Source organism: Anolis carolinensis, unplaced genomic scaffold, assembly GCF_035594765.1.
Source record: "Anolis carolinensis isolate JA03-04 unplaced genomic scaffold, rAnoCar3.1.pri scaffold_9, whole genome shotgun sequence".
Classification (NCBI taxonomy): domain Eukaryota; kingdom Metazoa; phylum Chordata; class Lepidosauria; order Squamata; family Dactyloidae; genus Anolis; species Anolis carolinensis.
In genome coordinates, this window is record NW_026943820.1 from 1,504,491 (window position 1) to 1,530,315 (window position 25,825).

General features: G+C 44.7%; 1 long non-coding RNA gene across 1 annotated transcript in view; it reads right to left on the reverse strand.

Annotated features, from left to right (window-relative positions):
- Nucleotides 1-14,415, reverse strand: part of LOC134293628 (uncharacterized) — a 32,807-nt gene extending 18,392 nt beyond the window's left edge. The window contains exon 1 of the long non-coding RNA XR_010000579.1: nucleotides 14,254-14,415. This is a non-coding gene — a long non-coding RNA (uncharacterized LOC134293628). The remainder of the gene's footprint in view (nucleotides 1-14,253) is intronic.
- Nucleotides 14,416-25,825: the final 11,410 nt, after the last annotated feature.

Here is a 25,825-nt window from a genome sequence, read left to right on the forward strand (position 1 = left end):
GGGATTGTTCTCCTCTGGTGCCATCCAGTTCATAGAATCATAGAGTTGGAAGAGTCCACTTGAATTATGGAACCACCTGTCAGGAGAACCACCTGTCAGGAGAACCACCTTCTAGTTGAACAGCTCTTAAGTTCTTCCTAATGTTCAGTGGAGAAGACCTCTTGGCTTCCTCTTCCACGGAGAGGGATTGTTCTCCTCTGGTGTCATTCAGTTCATAGAATCATAGAGTTGGAGGAGACCACTTGAATTATGGAACCACCTGTCAGGAGAACCACCTTCTAGTTGAGCAGCTCTTAAGTTCTTCCTAATGTTCATTGGAGAAGACCTCTTGGCTTCATCTTCCACGGAGAGGGATTGTTCTCCTCTGATGCCATTCAGTTCATAGAATCACAGAGTTGGAAGAGACCACCTTGATTATGGAACCACCTGTCAGGAGAACCACCTTCTAGTTGAACAGCTCTTAAGTTCTTCCTAATGTTCAGTGGAGAAGACCTCTTGGCTTCCTCTTCCACGGAGAGGGATTGTTCTCCTCTGGTGTCATTCAGTTCATAGAATCATAGAGTTGGAGGAGACCACTTGAATTATGGAACCACCTGTCAGGAGAACCACCTTCTAGTTGAGCAGCTCTTAAGTTCTTCCTAATGTTCATTGGAGAAGACCTCTTGGCTTCATCTTCCACGGAGAGGGATTGTTCTCCTCTGATGCCATTCAGTTCATAGAATCACAGAGTTGGAAGAGACCACCTTGATTATGGAACCACCTGTCAGGAGAACCACCTTCTAGTTGAGCAGCTCTTAAGTTCTTCCTAATGTTGAGTGGAGAAGACCTCTTTGCTTCCTCTTCCACAAAGACGGATTGTTCTCCTCTGATGCCATTCAGTTAATAGAATCATAGAGTTGGAAGAGACCACCTGGATTATGGAACCACCTGTCAGGAGAACCACCTTCTAGTTGAACAGCTCTTAAGTTCTTCCTAATGTTGAGTGGAGAAGACCTCTTGGCTTCCTCTTCCACTGAGAGGGATTGTTCTCCTCTGATGCCATTCAGTTCATAGAATCATAGAGTTGGAAGAGACCACCTGAATTATGGAGCCACCTGTCAGGAGAACCACCTTCCAGTGGCAAGAAGCCAATCCAAATGTGGACTTCTAAGGGATGTGTTTAGAAATCTGGGAAGGACTTGTCTCTTCCATCTGAGGAATGCCTTAGTCATTAACCCCCAAGGATGCGTTACTTCTTGAAACACACACCAAGGAATGTGTTCCTTGACTAATACAGGAGAGGCAGCCAACTCTCCAAGACCCCGATCAAACTTTATGTTTAAACCGACATCCATTAAAATCTTATTTTTGGATCCAGGGAGGCAAAAGGATCTGGGCCAAGCAATTAAGCAGCATGAAGTAATATCATTAAGGAGCGAATGGTAAAACAGGGACTCGTTGGCTTCACCTACGACAATGCGTATTTTCCTTTGGTCTTAACGGGAGAGTCTGAAATGCTAAAACAATATTTCAAGAGCAGATGGGGAGGACGAAGCGGCTCCAAGGAGCTGCAGGAAGAACCATTGTTTTAATTTTGCAACGTCCCTTTGACAAATAGACGGCATGGTAAAGTTTCCAATTTGACTTTGTTCTCGGAGGGAGGCGGGAGGAGAGAAAGCAGTCCATCCTCAGCTGTCAAACAGAGAACAACTGTAGGACTTACAACTGCAGACAACAGAAGGAACCCTGTATCTTAGACGACATATTATTCCACCAAGGAAAAATGGAGAGAAATCCAAAGAAGATGGTGGAACAATACTAAGGGGTTCTGCATTGTATACACTTCTTTCATCTGAGTGAAATTTCAGGGCAATTCTGCCATTGTGTGAAGAATGGCATCCTTCTTTCATTCCCTACTTACTTCTTTCTTTCTTTCTTTCTTTCTTTCTTTCTTTCTTTCTTTCTTTCTTTTTCCTCAATTTCCTTCTGCTGCTCCTCACACAATGGACATGGCACACACAATGAATGTGTGTTGTGTCGTCTGTGTATTGATAGTAATAATAATCATCATCATTTTATTTCTTACCCACCTCTCCTCATGGCTCAAGTGGGTTAGAGAACAATTAAAACACACAAACACTAGAGTTGTGCCCTTGACCCGTTGTCATGATCAAAACCCGTTTTGTGACCCAGCTTTGGGTAGGGGCCCTAATCCATTTTCGGGAGCCTCCCAAAATCCCAGGCTCCCCTTCCCATCATTTTAGCTGTTTTACTCTAGAGGAGTGGCACTCAGCTGCAGGCAGGCATGCACTTTAAGGAGGCTTCTTACCTGTTTCTTACTCTAGAGGAGGTACTTTGTTGCAGACAGGTGCACACTACACACATACATTCTCTTTCCAAGGTAAGGAGACAAGTTCTCATTCTTACTCTAGAGGAGGTGCTCTGCTGCAGGTCAAGGGTGCATGCTTTCTGGGCCTGCATGCCACACACACACTCTCCAAGGCAAGGAAGCAAGATCTGTTTCTTACTCTAGAGAACATGCTCGGCTGCAGGCAGTCACATGCTCTTTCTGGGCCTGCATGCCACACATGCACTCTCCAAGACAAGGAAGCCAGTTCTGTTTCTTACTGTAGAAGAGGTGCTCAGCTGCAGGCAGGCACAAGCAATGACTAGGCCTGCATGCCACACAGCACACACACTCCCGCTTGCTTTCATGTTGAGCTGATTTTGTACGAGAAGAGACCTCCCCATTCCATGCTTTCGAAGGTAACATAAGTAATGAAAGAACGGATGAAATGAAGGAAAACGATTCCATGCACAACTCTAATAAACACTGCAGAAACACCACAAATACACCTATTTAAAATGCACCTCTATAAAAGTTTCCATTAAAAGATGGAAACTCTTAGAATTGTTCTTCTGGAGGAAATTTCCCAGAACCAATGTGCATCATTTTAGAAGAATGGAAGCCTTTTTTTCTGGCTTAGCCCACGTGCTGCCATGTTTGTTTCCTCTTCGCCCATTTCCTTCTCTTTGCCATCGTCTCTTGTAGCGAACACGGCTTACAAAAGACGGAATGTTTTTATCAGGGAGGTTGAAATTAGCTTATTTTAAAGAACTAAGCATCTGACGGATAGACAGAGACTTTTCAAGGGACAGAAGGCAGGGAAAAGGCAAAGATTTGCTTTTGGGTTCAGTGGGAAAAGTCACGGAGGGCCCAGATGTCTTCCTGACGTCACTCCAAGCCATGCATAGCAAGCCGTCCTGAATTGGGAAGGGAGGAAAGAGCAAAGGTCCGAAAGGTCATTTTCCTTTACAAAGTGACCCTATCATGAAGGAAAATTCAGCCTGCTTTTGCATAAGGCTTGGCTTCGAAGGATATGAGATAATTCCAGGAAAAAGCTATTCTTTTCTGTTTTGTTTTAATGAATGCACAAAGATACCTAGCCTGTTTTAACTTAAGTTTTGCATAAGACATGAGATACTGCAGGCTGAAAATCATCCCATCAGGCAGTCGGTCCTGAAAGGACAATTCCCAGAGCAATTGGTGACCTTGGCTTCCTGTGGACGGGCCAAATGCAGATGGAAATATGAAAATCAGAGGGCCACCCAGTGCTGGAAGGATGGAGACACCGGGCCGTGAAAAGCTCCGCTGCCGTGTAATAATGCCTACTTGACAAAATAATGGGAGGACATCTGGGTTGGCAGGCATCTGATCACAGCTGGAGTTGAATGAATTCGCACCGTCAAGATAAAAAAGAAGCAAGGAACGAAAATCAGGAGAAATGTGGATTCCAATGTGGCATTTATGTTCCTTCTTTTAGCCAAGAGAGAGGATTAGTTGCCTGTGCCCACAGATGCCAAAACAGCAGATTTCTTACTCTAGAGTAGGTGCTGGGCTGCAGGCCCTGGCATCAGCGCATGCTTTCTGGGCCTACTTTCCAAGGAGAGTATGTGTGTGGTGTGCAGCCCCAGAAGGCGTGCACGACTGCCAATGCCTGCAGCCCAGCGCCTCCTCTAGAGTAGAAAGAAAGAGCAGATAAGAAGAAGTTTCCTTAAAGTGAGTGGGAAGAGGAGCCTGGGAATCCTCCCCAATAATGGGCTGATAGAAAATGGACCTTTCAGCCGCCCAGAACGAAAACAGGGTAAAAGAGAAGCAAGGAATGAAAATCAGGTGAAATATGGATTCCAATGACTGTTTTGTGGCATTTATGTTCCCCCTTTTGACCAAGAGAGTGGATTAGTTGCCTGTGCCCACAGATGCCAAAACAGCAGATTTCTTACTCTAGAGGAGGCGCTGGGCTGCAGGTCCTGGCAGCCGCGCATGCTTTCTGGGCCTACACACCACACACACTTTCTCTTTCCAAGGAGAGTGTGTGTGTGGTGTGCAGCCCCAGAAGGCGTGCACGGCTGCCACATGCCTGCAGCCCAGCGCCTCCTCTAGAGTAGAAAGAAAGAGCAGGTAAGAAGAAGCCTCCTTAAAGTGCGTGGGAAGAAGATCCTGGGAATCCTGCCTAATAATGGGCTGATAGAAAATGGATTTTTCAGCCCTCCAGAATGAAAACAGATATCTGCCCTACCAATCTTGGTAGGCTCCCAAAAAAATGTATCAGGGCCCCCACCAAAAGTGGGTATACAAAACAGGTCAAGATTTACTCTAGTAGCTACTCATACATATCTTTTGACAGCAGTTTAGATGCTAATGTTTACATTTATGGTGGAAAAATTATATGTCTAATTGGACACTGTCCAAATCTGGAAGGGTCAGCTGCTTTCATGCTGGTAAACATTGGGTATTTGGGTGAATTTAAAATTTATGGGCCGATCCATCCATACGTAATATGAAGCAATGTACAATATCTTCCTCTCTGTGTCTTGGTTTGCTCCCACTCCTTTCTTCTTGAAAGGTCAAGCTAGGTCTCCCGGCTTCCAAAAGGTCCATCTATACCAAGCTGAAATTATTATGACTATTTTTTTAAAAAAAACAAAATAAATAAAGCTTTTGCAGTCTTCCAGGAATGGTTTGCATTTGAGTCAGGTGCAAGCAGATCAGACAAGGCTTACAAGAGATTTTTATTCAGGATGGAAATGGAAACTTTAGATAAGTTCACATCTGGGAGCTGAGCCTTTTCCGCTACCAAGGGGAGGGGAGGAGAGAAAAATAACCCTTCAGGGGAAAAATCCATCCTATTTCCATTGCATTATTTAGTGAGTGGGTGAGGAAACCAGATGCAAGGAGATGAAAAGTGTAAGGAAGTGTTGCCTTTGCAAGGAGCTCACTTGGCATCAATCAGGGCTCATCGCCTCCCCTTTTCTTTCTTAGGACTTGGTTGGAAATTTTATCGAGATCTTTTAAGAAATTATTAAATAGGTGCAGAGTTAAATCAAAGCTGAATGACTAGCTAGGGAATCATAGAAGCTGAGGTTCAAAACGTTTGTCTGTGTCACTAAAAGATTGCTCAGTGTTGGATTTCCAGTTCAGATTCCCCAACAAAGAGTTATGGGCCCAGCATGCTTCCGCTGCGCCACTCTGCAATATTTTTGTGGAATTGCCCCAACTGAGGGTTATTTTTGAGCCTAACAGCTCAGATTCCTCAACACTCAGGATTACTCAAAAACTCCAAGATAATTGCTTTATGATTGCAAATGAATGGGCTCAGAGCCCTTGCAAAGTGGGAAATTTGCAACAAGTTCAGGGATGCTAGACATGGAGAACTCCATAAACCAGGAATGGGCAAACTTTGGCCTTCCTTCTAACTGTTTTGGACTTCAAAACTTACCATTCCTAATATGCTTAGGCCCTTTTCTTTCCCCTGTTTCTCTACTCTAGAGGAGGCACTCGACTGCAGGCACTGAGGCACGCCTTAAGGAGGCTCCTTATCTGTTTCTCTACTCTAGAGGAGAGGCGTTCGACTGCAGGCACTGAGGCACGCTTTAAGGAGGCTTCTTATCTGTTTCTCTACTCGACAGGAGAGGCGCTCGACTGCAGGCACTGGGCACGCTTTAAGGAGGCTTCTTATCTATTTCTCCACTCGACAGGAGAGGCGGTCGACTGCAGGCACTGGGCACGCTTTAAGGAGGCTTCTTATCTGTTTCTCTAGAGGAGAGGCACTTGACTGCAGGCACTGGGGCACGCTTTAAGGAGGCTTCTTATCTGTTTCTCTAGAGGAGAGGCACTTGACTGCAGGCACTGGGGCACGCTTTAAGGAGGCTTCTTATCTGTTTCTCTACTCTAGAGGAGAGGCGTTCGACTGCAGGCACTGGGGCACGCTTTAAGGAGGCTTCTTATCTGTTTCTCTAGAGGAGAGGCGCTTGACTGCAGGCACTGGGGCACGCTTTAAGGAGGCTTCTTATCTGTTTCTCTACTCTAGAGGAGAGGCGTTCGACTGCAGGCACTGAGGCACGCTTTAAGGAGGCTTCTTATCTGTTTCTCTACTCGACAGGAGAGGCGCTCGACTGCAGGCACTGGGCACGCTTTAAGGAGGCTTCTTATCTATTTCTCCACTCGACAGGAGAGGCGCTCGACTGCAGGCACTTGGCACGCTTTAAGGAGGCTTCTTATCTGTTTCTCTACTCTAGAGGAGAGGCGCTTGACTGCAGGCACTGGGGCACGCTTTAAGGAGGCTTCTTATCTATTTCTCCACTCGACAGGAGAGGCGCTCGACTGCAGGCACTGGGCACGCTTTAAGGAGGCTTCTTATCTGTTTCTCTACTCTAGAGGAGAGGCGCTTGACTGCAGGCACTGGGGCACGCTTTAAGGAGGCTTCTTATCTGTTTCTCTACTCTAGAGGAGAGGTGCTTGACTGCAGGCACTGGGGCACGCTTTAAGGAGGCTTCTTATCTGTTTCTCTAGAGGAGAGGCGCTCGACTGCAGGCACTGGGGCATGCTTTAAGGAGGCTTCTTATCTGTTTCTCTACTCTAGAGGAGAGGCGCTCGACTGCAGGCACTGAGGCACGCTTTAAGGAGGCTTCTTATCTGTTTCTCTACTCAACAGGTGAGGCGCCTGGCTGCAGGTACTGGGGCGTGCTTTAAGGAGGCTTCTTATCTGTTTCTCTACTCTAGAGGAGAGGCGCTCGACTGCAGGCACTGGGGCATGCTTTAAGGAGGCTTCTTATCTGTTTCTCTACTCTAGAGGAGAGGCGCTTGACTGCAGGCACTGAGGCACGCTTTAAGGAGGCTTCTTATCTGTTTCTCTACTCAACAGGTGAGGCGCCTGGCTGCAGGTACTGGGGCGCGCTTTAAGGAGGCTTCTTATCTGTTTCTCTTCTCAACAGGAGAGGCGCTCGACTGCAGGCACTGAGGCATGCTTTAAGGAGGCTTCTTATCTGTTTCTCTAGAGGAGAGGCGCTCGACTGCAGGCACTGGGGAGCGCTTTAAGGAGGCTTCTTATCTGTTTCTCTACTCAACAGGTGAGGCGCCTGGCTGCAGGTACTGGGGCGCGCTTTAAGGAGGCTTCTTATCTGTTTCTCTACTTGACAGGAGAGGCGCTCTGCTGCAGGCAGGCTGCACGCCACACACACACACTGCAAGGCAAGGAAGCTAGTGGTCACGAAAAGCAGACTCCCACTTGCTTTCGTGTCGAACTAATTTTCGTGTAGGAGGGGGCTTCCTGTTACGTACTCCCGAAGGTAACGAAAGTCCGAAAGAACGAATGTAACAAAGGAAAACTAATTCTATGCACAACTCCAGTATGGATTGACTAGTCCAGCCTGCGTTTCTAACTAGTTATTTCTTTGGAAACAGAAGTAGTTAAAAACTTCACTGTGTTGTTCATATAGTAATGATTTCTTCTTTATTTTCAGTGTTACTTTTAAGCGAATATTAGCAGGAAACATCCAGGTTTTGGATCCATTCTCTCTCGTCAGTTTTGAAATTATCCTTTTCTCTCACACACAACAAAGAAAGTTGCAAATGGTAATAGAAAAGCCACACGCAGGAAGGAACGCATCACTTACTCATCATTGCAACATGAGACATCAGTGGCTCATTTCCTCGATCCCACAAGGAGTAACTGGAATTAACTACCTGTAAATTGAACTCCGCATTGAACTCTGGGTCACCATAACTGGCCTGTAAAGTGAGTTTTGATACTAGTTTTATTTTCATTGTTTGGATCATATAGTTGTGTAGTTATGGCTGCTACTTGCATTATTTTAAATGGTTGTATGGATCTGTCTATTATATGTATAGTATAGTATAGTATAGTATAGTATTGTATTGTATTGTATTGTATTGTATTGTATTGTATTGTACTGTTTTTATCATGTTGGAAACCACCCTGAGTTCCTAAGGAGATAGGGCAGTACATAAATAAAGTTTTGTTGTTGTTGTTGTTGTTGTTGTTGTTGTTGTTGTTGTTGTTGTTGTTTAAAATGTAACTCTTGCAGAAGCGGGCAATCTCTATTTATAAGACTCTTTTCCAAAATCCTGAACTGGTGACCTGACCCAGACTAACTCAGAAGACAGAAAGAAAGAAAGTCGGAGGCCAATTTTTCAAAATTTCCTTCACCAAATAAATAAATGAGTTTGGGTCTTGGCTGTTTCCTTCGGCTCTTAAACCAATACATTTCAGAAGACAGTCCGGGACTTATCTTCGCACAGAGAACCCCAAACAGGCTTCGCTCAAAGCGTGGCTTTCAGCTTTGATCAGCACGGAGAGCAGTGTTTGCTCGATCATGAGACGGACATGCTTCCTAACTAAGTGGGGTTTCTTCAGGTTTCGAGCCGCCCTTTGCCAAAAACGCTGTAAATGGGACGCCTTCTTTGCTGACCCCGTGCCCTGCCACAAAGGCCCTTTCTAAACCCCCTTGGAAAACATGCGGTTGGACTTTCAACTTGCTTGCACTGTTTGTTTGTTTTTTCCTTTTAGGTCAACGTTGCACAACAAGCCAGGAAGGGAACTGTTTCGTTGGAACAGGACCGGGAATAACGATGACCAGTTTTGCTGCAAAAATTGGGCCTCTCAGTTCAATTCTATGGCGGCAATCTCTGCTGCTCCAACATTTTCCAGCTGTGCCATATAGAATTCAAATTATCTGCTTTGCATTGCATTATATGACGATGTAGACTCAAATAATCCCGCTCTAAACAGATAAACCAGATGATAATCTGGATTCATCTTGAATGAAATCCATTATGATCTTGATAATCTGGATACATAATCTTGAACATAACAAAGAAATAGGGGAGGAAGGGCTGTACATCCCTCTATAATGTAATTATAGATGTGTGTGTATAGAGATTATTATTATTATTATTATTATTATTATTATTATTATTATTATTTTATTATGACACAGCAAACAAGATAGAGATGCTGGATTTCATATCACAAAATCACAAATCGAACACTTCCCAAGTGTCTAGAACTGTGTGATGTATTTTCGGATGATGCAGTAGGGTGGCCTTTTGCAGATGGCAGATTGTGATTTTGTCAATGTCTATTGTTTCCAAATGCCAGCTGAGATCTTTTGGCACGGCACCCAATGTGCCCATCACCACCGGGACCACCTGCACTGGTTTCTGCCAGAGTCTTTGAAGTTCAATCTTGAGGTCCTGATAGCGGCTGAGTTTTTCCTGTTGATTTTCGTCAATGCGACTGTCACCTGGGATGGCAACATCAATGATCCAAACCTTATTCTTTTCCACAACTGTGATGTCTGGTGTGTTGTGTTCCAGAACTTTGTCAGTCTGGATTCGGAAGTCCCACAGTATCTTTGCGTGCTCATTTTCCAATACTTTGCAGGTTTGTGATCCCACCAGTTCTTTGCATAAGTTCCAATGAATCATTTGGGCCACATAGTTGTGCCTCTGTTTGTAGTCTGTCTGTGCAATTTTCTTACAGCAGCTGAGGATATGATCCATGGTTTCGTCGGTTTCCTTGCACAGTCTGCATTTTAGGTCATCAGCTGATTTTTCGATCTTGGCCTTGATTGCCTTTGTCCTGATGTCTTGCTCCTGGGCTGCAAGGATCAGGCCTTCTGTCTCCTTCTTCAGGGTCCCATTCGTGAGCCAGAGCCAGGTCTTCTATTATTATTATTATTATTATTATTATTATTATTTATTGCCTTTGTCCTGATGTCTTGCTCCTGGGCTGCAAGGACCAGGCCTTCTGTCTCCTTCTTCAGGGTCCCATTCGTGAGCCAGAGCCAGGTCTTCTATTATTATTATTATTATTATTATTATTATTATTATTATTATTATTAATTGCCTTTGTCCTGATGTCTTGCTCCTGGGCTGCAAGGATCAGGCCTGTCTCCTTCTTCAGGGTCCCATTCGTGAGCCAGAGCCAGGTCTTCTCCTTATCAGCTTTTCCTTCAATTTTGTCAAGGAACTTTCCATGCAATGTTTTGTGGTGCCAGCTGTCAGCTCTAGTTTGTAGTGCGTCTTTCTTGTACTGATTCTTTGTCTGCTGTGCTTTGAGGAGTTTCTGATTTTTGACTTCAATCAAAGCATTATTATTATTATTATTATTATTGGATGTTAAATTAGATTCTTAATGCTTGGAAACAGTGCATCCAATGACGGATGGTGAGTTGGACGAATACTCCCCTGTCACCTGCAAATCAAGCATTATGGTAGGGTTTGGGTTCTTTTTGGTATGACTATTATTATTATTTGACAGTCCCACGTAAAAAATACCACCTGCACGCTGAGTGCTTCCTCTGTGATAACACAGCAACAGGGGGAATGCCTGATAGGGAGTCTGCACAAACAACACAGTGTTTACTTACAGGTTGTAAAGCAGAGCGAAATTTTCAATGGGTTTGTGCCAAGACAGAGGAAAGGCCCTGATAACAATAGGTTATCTGGAAAGGTGAGTCCACTCCATATTCGGGGCCCTTTCAACTTTTCCCAATTTGTCTGATCTTCGAATGTGTTGTTGGTCCGGGGCCAAGATGGACACGGTTTTCTAGTTGTCACCAAAGATGGTCCACCGATAGCCGGGATGAAGAAAACAACAGCCATCGAAAGCAAAGCAGTTACCTTTCCTCTCCAAAATAAAGGTCAATCCATTTAGCTTTTCCCTGTTTATGGGCACGTCATCTACTCTGTATAAGAATAAAGTTTATTATTATTATTATTATTATTATTATTATTACATAATTTGTCTCAAGGATACTGGAAGTTATAGTTTCACCTTCCCCGCTGATTAATACTGGTGCCTCGCCAAACTACAAATCCCAGGGTACCGTAGCTATTAGGTGAACCAATGGTATAAGAATAAAGTTTATTATTATTATTATTATTATTATTATTATTATTATTGTTATTACACAATTTGGTTCAAGGATGCTGGAAGTTATAGTTTCACCTTCCCTGCTGATTAATGCTGGTGCCTCGCCAAAATAGAAATCCCAGGGTTCCATAGCTATTAGGTGAACCAATGGTATAAGAGTAAAGTTCATTATTATTATTATTATTATTATTATTATTATTATTATTATTATTATTATTACACAATTTGGCTCAAGGATGCTGGAAGTTATAGTTTCACCTTCCCTGCTGATTAATGCTGGTGCCTCGCCAAAATACAAATCCCAGGGTACCGTAGCTATTAGGTGAACCAATGGTATAAGAATAAAGTTTATTATTCTTATTATTATTATCATTATGCAATTTGGCTCAAGGATGCTGGAAGTTATAGTTTCACCTTCTCTTCCAATGAGTGCTTCTGCCTCGCCAAACTACAAATCCCAGGATTCCATACTATGGGGTGAACCAAAGTGGATTGTTACGCAATTTGGCTCAAGGATGCTGGAAGTTATAGTTTCACCTTCTCTTCCAATGAGTGCTTCTGCCTCGCCAAACTACAAATCCCAGGATTCCATACTATGGGGTGAACCAAAGTGGATTGTTACGCAATTTGGCTCAAGGATGCTGGAAGTTATAGTTTCACCTTCTCTTCCAATGAGTGCTTCTGCCTCGCCAAACTACAAATCCCAGGATTCCATACTATGGGGTGAACCAAAGTGGATTGTTACGCAATTTGGCTCAAGGATGCTGGAAGTTATAGTTTCACCTCCTCTGTTGATAAGTGCTGATGCCTCAGCAAACTACAAATCCCAGGGTTCCATATCTATAGTGTGAACCAAAGTGGATTGTTACGCAATTTGGCTGAAGGATATTGGAAGTTATAGTTTCATCTTCTCTGCGGATGAGTGCTGATGCCTCACCAAACTACAAATCCCAGGGTTCCATAGATATGGGGCGAACCAAAGTGGATATTCTGCAAAGGATGCTGAGAGCAGAGATCCAAAAAAAGCAATAGCCAACCTTCTACGTCAGATATTTTAGTTTACTAAATGTGCATCTATAATGTTGAACTAATGTGATGGAGTCCTGGGAGTTGTAGTTTGGCAGAGAAGGCCAAAGACTTCGTGAAACTACAACTCCCATAGTTTCATAGCTTGGAGCCATGGCAGTTAAAGTGGTACCAAACTGCATTTATTCTGCAAAGCGGAAGCTGAACAACTCTCCGCATTGAGAGAACAACAGAAGCTCCAGGAAGCTTCCCAAAACCAGACCCTCCGGAGATACAATGGCCTTATTAAGTCGGATATTTTAGATATGATTTTAGCCGTCTGGAGGTTTTGCCGAGTGTTTGCCTAAGGATAACGGGGATTCCGGGAGCGATGACCTCATCCAGGAATTGATGTTATCGGAACGTGGTCTGATTCGGGGGCAAAACCAAGCCCGGTTGTGGCATTCGCAGGGCCCGGTGTTTATATCGTCGGCGGAGCATAAAATTGGAAGTCGAGGCCACCCAAGGAGAGATCACATTCGTTCTCCTCCGGCTTTTCTAAAGCTTACATGCAAGAGATTTGCGACTATGTTGTCACAACCTTAATGACTTATGCACATGTATGTGCAAATTTGGAGGCCCCGGTGTCGCACCGTGTTAAAGCACTGAGCTACTGAACTTGTGGACTGAAAGGTCACAGGTTCGAATCCAGGGAGTAGAGTGAGCTCCCGCTGTTAGCCCCAGCTTCTGCCAACCTATTTATTTACTATTTATTTATTTACAACATTTTAACCCCGCCTTTCTCGCCCGCAGGGACTCAAGGCAGCTAGCAGTTTGAACACATGCAAATGTGAGTAGATCAATAGGTACTGCTTCTGCAGGAAGTGTCCAACTCTGGGGTTGATGTGCATGTCCATTTCTAAGCCAAAGAGCCGGCATTGTCTGTAGACACCTCCAAGGTCATGTGGCCACTGGCATGACTGCATGGAGTAGTGTTACCTTCCCACCGGAGCAGAACCTATTGATCTACTCACACTCTGGGGGTGGTGCTCATCTCCATTTCTAAACCAAAGAGCCAGCGTTGTCTGTAGACACCTCCAAGGTCATGTGGCCACTGGCATGACTGCATGGAGTAGTGTTACCTTCCCACCGGAGCAGAACCTATTGATCTACTCACACTCTGGGGGTTGGTGCTCATCTCCATTTCTAAACCAAAGAGCAAGTGTTGTCCTTAGACACCTCCAAGGTCATGTGGCCACTGGCATGACTGCATGGAGCGCCGTTACCTTCCCGCTAGAGCAGTACCTATTGATCTACTCACAGTCTGGGGGTTGGTGCTCATCTCCATTTCTAAGCCAAAGAGCCGGCATAGTCTATAGACACCTCCAAGGTCATGTGGCTGGCATGACTGGATGGAGCGCCATTACCTTCCCGCTAGAGCAGTACCTATTGATCTACTCACAGTCTGGGGGTTGGTGCTCATCTCCATTTCTAAGCCAAAGAGCCGGCATAGTCTATAGACACCTCCAAGGTCATGTGGCTGGCATGACTGGATGGAGCGCCATTACCTTCCCGCTGGAGCGGAACCTATTCATTTACTCACATTTGCATGTTTTCGAACTGCTAGGTTGGCAGGAGCTGGAGCTAACAGCGGGTGCTCACGCCGCTCCTGGAATTTGAACCTGGGACCTTTCAGTCCGCAAGGTCAGCAGCTCAGCGCTTTAACACACTTTGCCACCGGGGCTATGCTTTTCCTTAATCCTCCCTTATTATCCAAGGTTCTGCCATCCCGTTTAGCTTGGATAAGTGAGACTCTACTGTACCTTCACCACCCTGGTTGCTCTTGCCTGGGCAAAGTCTTGCATTGCATGGGAGTCCTACCTTCAGTAGGTTCTTCCATCTCGCTTCTCCTCCCATGAGATCATATTCCACAAGATAACGGTGAAGAGATCTTGCAACTGGGGAGTGGGCAGGAGACCCTCGATGTGTGTCCTGCAAAGCCTGAAATCTGACCCAGGCAGAGGATTACCTTGTGCTTCAGTCGCAACCGTAGGTCCCCGTGGAGACCTTGACCAATTCCAGGTCCACTTTGTGATGCGAAGTCTTCTCCGAGGTGGCCCGGTGCTGGTGTCAGGTTCCCGAAGCCCTGCCGCTATCAGCTCCTGGAGCTTAGGAGGATTAGCGTCCAAAGGGCCCGGTTCCCCTGCCCTGTCACTCGCCGGGGTTAAGCATGTTTGCTCATATGAAACGGATCACGGGGATTATTGACACAGAGAGAACTCATTAGCTCTCCCCTCCGAGGACGGGGCCAAGTGGGGAGGCCTCACCTGGAAAGGAGCCTTTCTCTTTCGCCTTTCCTTGGAGATGTGACACTTTCGGACAGATTGCCCAGGTCAGGAGAAATTAGGGATGACTTCAAGAAAGTCTGGCCATTGGAGAAAGGCCTAGGAGATCCGTGTCAGAGTATTGTAGCGCAGCACTAGAAGTATGAAAAGCAATGGGGCGCAGAATGAAGCAACACTTGGAGACGTCAGTAAAAGCAATATACAAAGCTTTACTGAATGAAGCAGTAAACAGCACAAACAGACTCTTGCAGACGACAAACAAACACAGGACTGAGCTGTTCTCCAACAGATCTCAAACTCGACTTGAACTCAAGACAGACTGAACTCATGCAATAGAAATGCACATACTCTTGTGTCTGGATCGTCCTTAGTTCAAGCGACACACACCAAGGTCATCATAGCTCATTAGTGGTTAACTCTTTAAACACAATAATAATAATAATAATAATAATAATAATAATAACAACAACAACAACAACAACAACAACAACAACACTATCACACACTCTGGATGATGCAATCTGACTGCAATACAAGCATGGCACAAATTACATTTAAACACTCTCATGACACAAATCTCACATTGACAATCCTTAAGGGAAGCATTTGTGAAATAAAACCCACACTTTTTGTTCTGATGCTGTTCAAGTTGGGTTGCTGTGAGTTTTGTGTGCTGTATGGCCATGGTCCGGTAGCATTCTCTCCTGATGTTTCACCTGCAATCTGTGGCTAATGGCATTTTCAGAGGTTTATGAGGTCTGTTGGAAATGAGGCAGTCAGTTATCAGTATTTTTAAAAAAACACAACAAAAACACCACTCAAAAACAGGGGAATTCCAGACAGCCAACAATAAAGTGGCAGTTCACACCTCCCAAATAAAGGATCCCCCCCAGGCAGTAACAGCCAGGCTTTGAAACTGCAAGGCTACCCAATTCTATTCAAGCTTGTGTCAATATAACAATATAATAGTATATAATACTCATATTATGCTATACTAAGGGTGAGATATAAATGTCGCTAATAATAAAAAAATAAAAAAATAATTGCAACATTCATGCTTGCTTCAAACAAACAAAGATTCTTTTTCCCATCCTAGACATTATTCCTCAGATAGAGATACACTCCACTTGCCTCATTTCCAACACAAACCTCTGCTTGCTACAGCTGCAGGCGAAACGTCAGGAGAGAATGCTACTGGAACATGGCCAGAAAAAACTCACAGAAACCCAGTGATTCTGGCCATGAAAGCCTCCAATGACACATTGACCATCCACACTACTTTTGTTGCTTGAGGATTGTTTGGGTAAGATAAAATAATTATTTCCACAAAAGAGGTCCTATCCAGACTTGAGTTGTGGTTGGGATTTGGGAAAGGCATTATGGCATATGACTTCCACATCACAACGGAAGTGAGCTTTTGTCTAAACTTTAATGGAGCTCTCCAAGGTGACAAAGCTCATTTTGTAAAGTTTCAGCACCTTGGACAGTTCCTTCAAAACCCAGAACAGGACCACTGTCCCAAGGAAATAGAAACTACCCATAGCCTTTACCCATTGATATTCTAGTTCTCCCACCCCCTGCCCAGAGTTTCTATCATTTAACCTGACAATAGATGCATCTTATTAGAATCATGCAATGATCTCAGCTATCTAATCATCTTTATTTTGACATTTTCAATGACATCACTACCATAGAGTACCGCCAAAAACAAAAAGTATGGGGAACTTGGAGATTTGGCAATGTCTCCCAATGGCTCCCGGTGTTGCAACAGATAAACTTCTGAGCTGCTGAACTTGCGGAGCAAAAGGTTGCTGGTTTGAATCCGGAGAGCGGGGTGAGTTCTCACTGTTAGCCCCAGCTTCAGCCAACCTAGCAGTTCAAAAACATGCAAATGTGAGTAGATCAATAGGTACAGCTCTGGCAGGAAGGTAACGGCGCTCCATGCAGTCATGCCGGCCACGTGACTTTGGAGGTGTCTGTGGACAACCCTGGCTCTTCGGCTTAGAAATGGAGATGAGCACTGACCCCCAGAGTGTGAGTAGATCAATAGGTACTGCTCTGGCAGGAAGGTAACAGCGCTCCATGCAGTCATGCAGCCAACCCAAGATTTTATCATTATAGTTTTTTGTATGTGATTTTATGACCTGTTTTTATTGTTGTTGTTGATTCATTTGTTTTATTACTTTGTTTTTATATTGTTGATGTCCGGGCTTGGCCCCATGTAAGCCGCCCCGAGTCCCTTTGGGGAGATGGGACAGGGTATAAAAATAAAATTATTATTATTATTATTATTATTATTATTATTATTATTATTATTATTATTATTATGCTGGCCACATGACCTTGGAGGTGTCTATGGACAACGCCTGCTCTTTGACTTGGAAATGGAGATTACCATTAAACCCCAGAGTCGGATACGACTGGACTTAATGTCAGGGTAAAACCTTTCACCCAATTGACCCATTTTCCTACTGTACTTTTCAAGGTTGTTGTAAGTTAAACACTTTAAATACTCATTATTGTTCTTCTGCCCAACTTGGCTTCTTTTCTAGACCGTTGTTTTCAGAAGGTTGTTTCCTTTCTCAAGCAGATGAGACCTGGTATATTTAATTTTTCACATCCTCCTTCGAGGTACAGTTACTAAGTCAATACGAGAAGAATGAGACTGCCGTTAAAAAAAAAGTTTCCCAGTGACATCCTAATGTCCCCGTTCAAGACACGGCTGTGTTAATGGAAAAGGTTTGCTACCTCCGAGCCACCCTTTCGCTCTCGTGATTCTCAGCAGAACTGTGAGATGGCGATTGGCTCAAATCCCACGCGGAGCCCTTTGGCCTCTGACATGGCGAACATATGATAACAAGCAGGAATGAGGTCCCTCTGGGACGGCGCTAAGGTCTGCGGTGCATTAAGCCTTCCCAAGCATGACTTCTTTCTCGCCAAGCAAAAAAGAGACGCAGGCACGGCTGGAGTCAACTACGCTGCAAACCACTGATTAAGAGGCCGGGAAGGATTCTTTTTCTGCCTTTTCATTGAGCTACTTACTGCGTAAACACTTCCCAACCTGCTTTGATACATGATGACAGAAGGTCCAAGTGTCCTAAATTTGAACAGGACAATCCTGTGTCCAACTGTCCTAAGTTTGGCCAGGACAATCCCATGTCCAACTGTCCTAAATTTGATCAGGAGAATCTCATGTCCAACTGTCCTAAGTTTGGCCAGGACAATCCCATGTCCAACTGTCCTAAATTTGAACAGGACAATCCCATGTCCAACTGTCCTAAGTTTGGCCAGGACAATCCCATGTCCAACTGTCCTAAATTTGATCAGGAGAATCTCATGTCCAACTGTCCTAAGTTTGGCCAGGACAATCCCATGTCCAACTGTCCTAAATTTGATCAGGAGAATCTCATGTCCAACTGTCCTAAGTTTGGCCAGGACAATCCCATGTCCAACTGTCCTAAATTTGATCAGGAGAATCTCATGTCCAACTGTCCTAAGTTTGGCCAGGACAATCCCATGTCCAACTGTCCTAAGTTTGGCCAGGACAATCCCATGTCCAACTGTCCTAAATTTGATCAGGAGAATCTCATGTCCAACTGTCCTAAGTTTGGCCAGGACAATCCCATGTCCAACTATCCTAAATTTGACCAGGACAATCCCGTGTCCAACTGTCCTAAGTTTGGCCAGGACAATCCCATGTCCAACTGTCCTAAATTTGATCAGGAGAATCTCATGTCCAACTGTCCTAAGTTTGGCCAGGACAATCCCATGTCCAACTGTCCTAAGTTTGGCCAGGACAATCCCATGTCCAACTGTCCTAAGTTTGGCCAGGACAATCCCATGTCCAACTGTCCTAAATTTGATCAGGAGAATCTCATGTCCAACTGTCCTAAGTTTGGCCAGGACAATCCCATGTCCAACTGTCCTAAGTTTGGCCAGGACAATCCCATGTCCAACTGTCCTAAATTTGATCAGGAGAATCTCATGTCCAACTGTCCTAAGTTTGGCCAGGACAATCCCATGTCCAACTGTCCTAAGTTTGGCCAGGACAATCCCATGTCCAACTGTCCTAAGTTTGGCCAGGACAATCCCATGTCCAACTGTCCTAAATTTGATCAGGAGAATCTCATGTCCAACTGTCCTAAGTTTGGCCAGGACAATCCCATGTCCAACTGTCCTAAGTTTGGCCAGGACAATCCCATGTCCAACTGTCCTAAATTTGATCAGGAGAATCTCATGTCCAACTGTCCTAAGTTTGGCCAGGACAATCCCATGTCCAACTGTCCTAAGTTTGGCCAGGACAATCCCATGTCCAACTGTCCTAAGTTTGGCCAGGACAATCCCATGTCCAACTGTCCTAAATTTGATCAGGAGAATCTCATGTCCAACTGTCCTAAGTTTGGCCAGGACAATCCCATGTCCAACTGTCCTAAGTTTGGCCAGGACAATCCCATGTCCAACTGTCCTAAATTTGATCAGGAGAATCTCATGTCCAACTGTCCTAAGTTTGGCCAGGACAATCCCATGTCCAACTGTCCTAAATTTGACCAGGACAATCCCGTGTCCAACTGTCCTAAGTTTGGCCAGGACAATCCCATGTCCAACTGTCCTAAATTTGATCAGGAGAATCTCATGTCCAACTGTCCTAAGTTTGGCCAGGACAATCCCATGTCCAACTGTCCTAAATTTGAACAGGACAATCCCATGTCCAACTGTCCTAAGTTTGGCCAGGACAATCCCATGTCCAACTGTCCTAAATTTGATCAGGAGAATCTCATGTCCAACTGTCCTAAGTTTGGCCAGGACAATCCCATGTCCAACTGTCCTAAATTTGACCAGGACAATCCCGTGTCCAACTGTCCTAAGTTTGGCCAGGACAATCCCATGTCCAACTGTCCTAAATTTGATCAGGAGAATCTCATGTCCAACTGTCCTAAGTTTGGCCAGGACAATTCCGTGTCTAACTGTCCTAAATTTGGTCAGGAGAATCTCGTGTCCAACTGTCCTAAGTTTGGCCAGACCAATCCTGCGTCCAACTGCCCTAAGTATTATTATTATTATTATTATTATTATTATTATTATTATTATTATTATTATTATTATTATTATTTTACACTTTGCTGGTGGAAAGTCAACCCTAATATGATGGCCAGAACTCCTTGCCCCTAAGTTAGCCAACTGATAGGATATGCATTTCTGCTGACAAGGCTCTTTCCCACTCATCCTTTTTTTCCTCTTTTTGGTTGGTCTGTAAAGTGTCAAATAACAGGCAGGGAAGGGAGGGCAGAAGGCCCTCCTCTCGTGGGCATCGGAGCCTGCCAAGCCATTCATCTGCGGCAAAGCATCCCGGCCTTGCCTTGCAAGGAGTTTAATCAGTTGGGGAATTTTGACGGGGAATCTCCCATTGACCCTCCTGGCCTTTGGGCCCAGCCCAGAGAGGAATATTTATGATGATAATAAAGGGAGAACACGGCTAATTAGTCTCACACCCACGGAGAGGTTGGTTGGAGAGAAAAAGAGAGACAGACCACTTGTGTTTTTCCAAGCAAAGTGATGACTTTAGAAGGAAATACGGGGTACATAATGTCCAGTCATGCCCGACTCTGGGGTTTGGTGCTCATCTCCATTTCTAAGCCGAAGAGCTGGCATTGTCCATAGACACCTCCAAGATCATGTGACCACTGGCAGGGCTGCATGGAGCGCCATTACCTTCCCACCGGAGCAGTACCTATTGATCTACTCACACTTTGAGGGTTGGTGTTCATCTCCATTGCTAAGCCGAAGAGCTGGCATTGTCTGTAGACACCTCCAAGTTCATGTGACCATAGCATGAGTACATGAAATGCCATTACCTCCTGCTGGAGCAGTACCTATTGATCTACTCACACTTTGGGGGTTTCTGTTCATCTCCATTTCTAAGCCGAAGAGCCGGCATTGTCCATAGATACCTCCAAGGTCATGTAGCTATGGACATGACTGCATGGAAGGCCAATGTTACCTTGCTGCCGGAGCGGTACCTATAGATCTACTCACATTTGCATGTTTTCGAACTGCTAGGTTAGCAGAAGCTGGGGCTAACAGCGGGAGCTCACTACACTCCCCTGGATTTGAATTGGCAACCTTTCAGTCAGCAAATTCAGCAGCTCAGCAAGTCAATCCACTGCGCCACCATGGGTTCCCAATTTTGGTAGGCTCCCAAGAAACAGATCGGGGGCCCCACCGAAATCCGGGGCACGAAATCGGGCACGTCTTACCCTGAATGCACAACCCTACCCCCTTCTACCAGGTAGGAAGACACAATCAAAGCCTTCCAGACAGATGACTATCCAGCCTAAAAACCTCGAGATATAGAGACTCAACTCAACTCAACTCAACTCCCAGGCATTGAATATCTCTTGCTCCTGCATAGAATCATAGAATCATAGAATCATAGAATAGTAGAGTTGGAAGAGACCTCATGGGCCATCCAGTCCAACCCCCTGCTAAGAAGCAGGAAATCGCATTCAAAGCACCCCCGACAGATGGCCATCCAGCCTCTGCTTAAAAGCCTCCAAGGAAGGAGCCTCCACCACGGCCCCGGGGAGAGAGTTCCACTGTCGAACAGCCCTCACAGTGAGGAAGTTCTTCCTGATGTTCAGGTGGAATCTCCTTTCCTGTAGTTTGAAGCCATTGTTCCCTTGTGTCCTAGTCTGCAGGGCAGCAGAAAATAAGCTTGCTCCCTCTTCCCTATGACTTCCCCTCACGTATTTGTACATGGCTATCATGTCTCCTCTCCGCCTTCTCTTCTGCAGGCTAAACATGCCCAGCTCTTTAAGCCGCTCCTCATAGGGCTTGTTCTCCAGACCCTTCATCATTTTAGTCGCCCTCCTCTGGACGCTTTCCAGCTTGTCAACATCTCCCTTCAACTGTGGTGCCCAGAATTGGACACAGTATTCCAGGTGTGGTCTGACCAAGGCAGAATAGAAAGAGGGGGAGCAGGACTTCCCTGGATCTTCAGGGGGAGCATAACTTCCCTGCATTTCAAAACGAAACCACAACAGCACAAACAAATCCAGGTTTACCCCGAATGCACAACCCTACCTGCTTCTACCAGGCAGGAAGACACAATCAAAGCCTTCCGGACAGATGACTATCCATCCAGCCTAAAAACCTCCAGAGATAGAGATTCAACTCAACTCGCAGGCATTGGATAGCTCTTGCTCCTGCATTTCAAAGCTAAACCCCAGCAGCACAAAGAAGTCCAGGTTGTCTTCCTGGAGGATGAGGAGTTGGATCCCGGGAAGGGAGGACAGACAGATGCAATCTGGTCCTCGTTGTGTGGTAATTGCTTAATTATCTGGAAGGGAGGGGGCTGCGGAGTGGCTGCGGGCCCAACGAAGCATGAAATTGTCACGGCTCCAAGGAGTCATTTATCACCGGAGCTTCTGGAGCAAGGAATTTGGGTGCTTTCTGGGGGAGTCAAAGGAGATGTCCTGGCCGGACCTTTCCAACAGCCAGTGAACCTTTGCAGGAGGAAAAGAGGGCAGGAAAAGGGGGGAGCAAAGTATGGGGCAATGAAACCTAAAGGAAACATGAGGAACCTTGCCAGGCTTCAGGTCTGAGGTCTTGGAGCCCAGGCATCTCCAAAGCATCAGTATATGCCTTGGTGCTAAAATAGTCAGACCTACAAGACTTACCCCTAGCATGTCTTCTGTTTTCAAATGTAGTGGTGACTTACACATTTGTAGCTTGCTTCTTTGGTGGGGACTCCTGCTAGAGTGAAAATAAACTCAATTTGCCAGCATAGCCTTCGCCAGCACTTTAACGGGACAATAGTTCTGGGATCTACCTCACCCTGATTGAATCTGACACTGATTGCACTTTTTTGGCCCAGTTCCTTTTTTAGAGCTGACCCAGGATTTTATCATAGTATATTTATTGTATTTTGACCTATGACTTGTTTTATTGTTGATTGATTGTTTTATTGTTATGTTTTTATATTGTTTGTGACCTGGGCTTGGCCCCATGTAAGCTGCCCCGAATCCCTTTGGGGAGATGGGGCGGGGTATAAAAATAAAATTATTATTACAGTAGAGTCTCACTTATCCAACATAAACGGGCCGGCAGAATGTTGGATAAGAGAATATGTTGGATAATAAGGAGGGATTAAGGAAAAGCCTATTAAACATCAAATTAAGTTAAGATTTTACAAATTAAGCACCCAAACATCATGTTATACAACAAATTTGGCAGAAAAAGTAGTTTAATACGCAGTAATGCTATGTAGTAATTAGGCTTGCTCAAATAATTCGATTTTCCCGTTACCCGTTATTAATTCGTTATTTTCGTTTGTTTTGAAGCAATATAGAACCTTGGTTGTCCACACGTCTGGATATCGCGGTTTCGAATCGCGAGAGGCCGTTTTTTCTTATTTCTTCGTTTTTTTCGTTAGGAAAAAAAAGCTTTTGCAAATCACCCAAACTCCTTTCCTTTTGCCCCTCAGCCAATGGGAGGCTCAGCCAATGGGAGGGGGCGAGGGGGAAGGAGGCCGAGGAGGAGGAGGAAGACGGAGGGGGGAAATGGCTGCCGCCGCCGCCGCCTCGCCTCAGCTCAGGCCTGGAGAGACCGAGAGGGGCCCGGCGGTGAGGAGGAAGAGGCCCGGGATGCGAGGGGGTGTGGGCCAGGCCCGTCCTCGGCTGCTCCCGGGGAGGGAGGGAGGACTACGACTCCCAGGGGCCCAGATTCGCACCCTCCCTCCCCCCAATACAGGTCTCCAGTCCATACCACGCTACATGAACTTGAATGGATACTGTGGTTGTGTTGTCGAAAGCTTTCATGGCCGGGATCACACTGTTGTGGTATGTATTCCGGGCTCTATGGCCATGTGCCAGAAGCATTCTCTCCTGACGTTTCACCCACATCTGTGGCAGACATAGAGGTTTTGACGTCTGTGCGAAGCTAGGCAAGTGGGGTTTATATATCTGTGGAAGGTCCAGGGTGGGAGAAAGAACTCTTGTCTGTGGGAGGCAAGTGTGAATGTTGCAATTGGTCACCTTGATTAGCATTGAATAGCCTTGCAGCTTCAAAGCCTGGCTGCTTCCTACCTGGGGGAATCCTTTGTTGGGAGGTATTAGCTGGCCCTGATTGTTTCCTGTCTGGAATTCCCATTTTCTGGGTGTTTCTGGGAAGGTAATGGCACTCCATGTAGTCATGCCAGCCACATGACCTTGGAGGTGTCTATGGACAACACTGGCTCTTGGGCTTAGAAATGGAGATGAGCACCAACCCCCAGAGTCAGACATGACTGAACTTAACGTCAAGGGATACCTTTACCTTTACCTACACACACACACACACACACACACACACACAAGCAGGGACTATATATATATATATATATATACACACACACAATATATATCACACACACACCAATTTAACAAAGTTTCAGCCACAAAAACAAAGTTTCTGAAGTAGAACAATGACTTTCACAGTAAAGACAACCCAATTTAACAGGAAATAAGACTTTCAAACCAGGAACAGATTTCTGCAATTATTAAAAATGGTTTATTATAAAAGCTATGAAAATTCTCCAAAAATCAGAGGATAAGGGAAACGTTCCAAATTTTGGTGAGCTATCAGTGTTAAATGTGTTCTACCACTGTACCAAGTTTGAAGAATATCACTCAAAAAATGAGGGTGGGAGAGTCCTGTAAAGTCCTCTCCCTCTGTGCTGTTTTTGGGAATTGCGCATGCGCGTCCGCCATTAACGTATTAATTTAGAAAATAACGAATTTTCGTTAATTTTGAAATTTTTTGGGGGCCAAATTCGGAAATACCATCAGAAACGAAAAGCTGCCCCCCTCTAGTTTTGAAACGAGTTTAGAATCAAATTTTTCATGGATCTATCAAGCCTAGTAGTAATTACTGTATTTACAAATTTAGCACCAAAATATAACGTTGTATTGAAAACATTGACTATCTAAAACGCGTTGGATAATCCAGAATGTTGGATAAGCAAGTGTTGGATAAGTGAGACTCTACTGTATTATTATTATCATTATTATTATTATTATTATTATTATTATTATTATTATTATTAGATTGCAAATCTAATGTAAACCATGGAAAAACAACAACAACAACAACAACAACAACAACAACAACAACAACAACAACAACATAAATCTTAATTCTGTCTCACCCTATCTCCCCGTGGGGACTCAGGGCGGTTTACAACAAACAGTGGCAAACATTCAATGCCATAAACTGCAGGCAGAAACCAACACAACCAAAGCAACCATAAATCCATAGGCCCCACCAAACTACAGCTCCCAGGGATTCCATCCATACCATTAAGCCATGGCAATTAAAATTATATCTAACTATGAGGGTTATCCACAAAGTAGATTACGTTTTGGAATTTGAAATGAACAAAGTACAGTAGAGTCTCACTTATCCAAGCTAAACGGGCTAGCAGAACCTTGGATAAGCGAATATCTTGGATAATAAGGAGAGATTAAGGAAAACGCCTATTAAACATCAAATTAGGTTATGATTTTACAAATTAAGCACCAAAACATCATGTTATACAACAAATTTGACAGAAAAAGTACTTCAATACGCAGTAATGTTATGTTGTAATTACTGTATTTATGAATTTAGCATCAAAATATCATGATATATTGAAAACATTGACTGCAAAAATGGCTTGGATAATCCAGAAACTTGGATAAGCGCGGCTTGGATAAGTGAGACTCTACTGTATAGGAGAAAACATTTACCAGATGCAGTTGAAAGCCACACCCAAATACCACTTCTCAACATAGTCGCCATTCCAATCTAGGCACTTATCATAGCGATGAATGAGCTTGGCAACTCCTTCCCCACAAAACTCTGCCACTTGCGTCCTCAAAAAGTATAGGAGAAAACATTTACCATATGCAGTTGAAAACCACACCCAAATACCACTTCTCAACATAGTCGCCATTCAAAATCTAGGCACTTATCATAGCGATGAATGAGCTTGGCAACTCCTTCCCCACAAAACTCTGCCGCTTGCGTCCTCAACACAGCATTTTGGCAACGATGCGCAGCTGCAGGAAGGGGTGACCAGCTGGTTGAAGCAGCAAGCGGCAGAATTTAGTGGGGAAAGAGTTGCCAAGCTCCTTCATCGCTATGATAAGTGCCTAGATTTGAATGGCGACTACGTGAGATGTGATATCTGGGTGTGGCCTTCAACTGCATATGGTAAATGTTTACCCCTATACTTTGTTC